The sequence below is a fragment of the Trichechus manatus genome, unplaced genomic scaffold (genome assembly GCF_000243295.1).
Source record: "Trichechus manatus latirostris isolate Lorelei unplaced genomic scaffold, TriManLat1.0 scaffold00080, whole genome shotgun sequence".
Classification (NCBI taxonomy): domain Eukaryota; kingdom Metazoa; phylum Chordata; class Mammalia; order Sirenia; family Trichechidae; genus Trichechus; species Trichechus manatus.
In genome coordinates, this window is record NW_004444016.1 from 11,402,635 (window position 1) to 11,405,314 (window position 2,680).

The window sequence follows — 2,680 nt, forward strand, 5'->3', positions numbered from 1 at the left end:
GAAAGTACCATTCTCACAGCCAGCCGTAATGATTTATCATACTTGCTGTTCCAGTGTTGTCAGAACTATGTCCTTAAAATAATATGCAAACACCAACTTCTGCAGAAGTCAGTAATTATGCAGGTTGATCGGCCTGGAAGGTCAGCATATATTATAGAGTAGACAGTTTTTGCTGATTAGAAATCTCAAACACTGATAGCAACTTGAACATCTATTATTGTTTAAGACCCAAAAAAAAAAAAAAAAAAAAACAGCTCTTAAAAAAAAAAAGGCAGTCTCTCTCCTGCAATTTATTCCTTGAGGATACTGTCAGAAAGACGTTTGCATCAGATTGTCAGAATGGCAGGCTTGAGGGATCAAGCACTTGCCTAAACGTACTTATATCTTCCATCAGGAAACACAAAAAAACACTGAATCCAACAAGGCCTGTGTGGCAAGGAAGAAAGACAGAAGAAATAAATAAGATTCTTGTCTGAGGTCTGAGCTCTGATGGTAAAGCCACAGGCAGGGAAGTCTGTAGAGGCAGAGAATCTGGGTTTGAATCCAGGGTCTATTGCTTACTGGTTGTGGGACCCAAAGCAAGTTCCCTAATCCTTTCCAGGCTCAGTTTCCTGTCTGTAGAATAAGGAAAATAACAGCTACCTCAAACAGGTTGCTGTGAGGATTAAAGAGTATAATGAAGATCTAAGGGGGCAATTGAACCTCCCAACTAGAATGTGAGCTCTATGAGAACAGGGCCCTTGTTTGTACCTCCTCACAGAGCACAGCAAGGATGGGGGAGCACTGAGCTAAGCAAGAATAACACAGTCACCCTTTTAAACTAAAAACTGTGGTAGAAATACCAGGTATTATTTTCACACATGCCTTTTTTTTAAAACAGATTTTTGGAAAATGGTAGAAATTTCTGGGCATCAATGACAGAAACATCTAGTGCTCCTTGAAGTGTCCTGAATTTTGGGAAGGCATCCCAGTGTGGTGGGAAAATTTTAGGCATCAAAAAAACCTGGGTTTGACAAATACTTGTATACCAATGTTCATTGCAGCATTATTTATAATAGCCAAAAGTTTGCTTCCCTTTCTCTCCTGAAGTGAATTCACACTGTTGGTCTGGTCAGTGAGTGAGCCTAACTTTCCACCAGCTATCCACATCCATATCTCAGCATGGTTTTATTGTTCTCTCCTCATCACATATGCAGTGACTCTTGCCAAACAATAAAAAAGGGAGTTGATTTCCTTGTGAAAACGGCTCCTTAAAGAAAGCCAATTGTTAGTTCCAGTGAAGAAAGGGAAGCAAAAGTGAAAAGGGTCTGAAAATGTGTTCTTAGCCAAAGAAATGTAGCTTCATGAAAATGTTTAGTCTGTTACGCATAGAATCATTAAGGATTTGAAACTACCTGAATTTCATGAAGGAAATTGTATACTCCCAAATATGGATATTCCCATAGGACTGATGATAATCCTTAGTGAAATTTAAGGCCCATCTATACTATGATAGTCTGCATTGACTCTCTTCCTACCCATGGCCATTGGGCTTAAAACTAATTGTGTCCACAAGACATAACCACCCAACCTGTGATATCACCAAGCAGAAACTTGTTTTCTGCCTTCATGGAGAAGCAGATTATTCTGTGTCATCATAATCTGTGTGGTCTTTTGCAGTACCCCATATGTTGAACACAGGAGTGAATATCTGGCTCAGTGTTCCCTTTGGCAGTGAACTGTGGCTCAGTAAGGATAACTCAATCACCCATTTCCTAACTATTCAAAGAGTTCAGGCCCTCTTTTCTTTAGAACGTCAGGCAGCTATTAAATTTTCACTCTGCAGTCAGCCTCAGGCCTCTTCCCCCAAGGACTGGTGTGGGAGATTTTCTCCCCTCTCTAAATTGTGCTTGGCCCATTATTAAATTTTGTGCTGGTGAAAGAGGAAATCAACCAGACACGAGGTGATTTCAAAAGTACATGTTCTCCATTCTTTTTTGCAAGGCCTAGGGGAAACGTACAACTAGATTATTTTAGGATTTTATTTTATTAAGAGAAAATTAGTGGTCTCTATAGAATTACACATATTTAAAAAAATTCAAGTTATAGTAATTCAAGCAATTAGGAAGTTAGTTTTGTCAACAGTGAAAATACCAGCTGAGACCCTAAGGACTTGGGGTTCATAATAGGGGATGAAAGAAGAGACAACAGGAAGTTAGATGGAAGGAAGCAATGTGTCCCTTCAAGATACGACTGCTTTGGGTCCAATCTTGCAGGAATGGAAGCAGATTTTTTACAAACCTGTGATTCATTCCCAACCCCCCCGTCCCTTACAGCACAGTAGCATAGACTGTGCTGCTACCTTGACTATTTTAAGATTGGGCCCTGCCTGGCAGTTTCCAATTACTATGCTCTAGACACTGAGTCCCCCGCCTGTCTGTCAGTTTGTCATACTGTGGGGGCTTGCGTGTTGCTGTAATGCTGGAAGCTGTGCCACTGGTATTCAAATACCAGCAGGGTCACCCATGATGGACAGGTTGCAGCTGAACTTCCAGTATAAGACAGACTAGGAAGAAAGACCTGGCCATCTACTTCTGAAAAGAATTAGCCAGTGAAAACCTTATGAATAGCAGTGAAACATTATCTGATATAGTGCCAGAAAATGAGCCCCTCAGGTTGGAAGGTGCTCAAAATATTACTG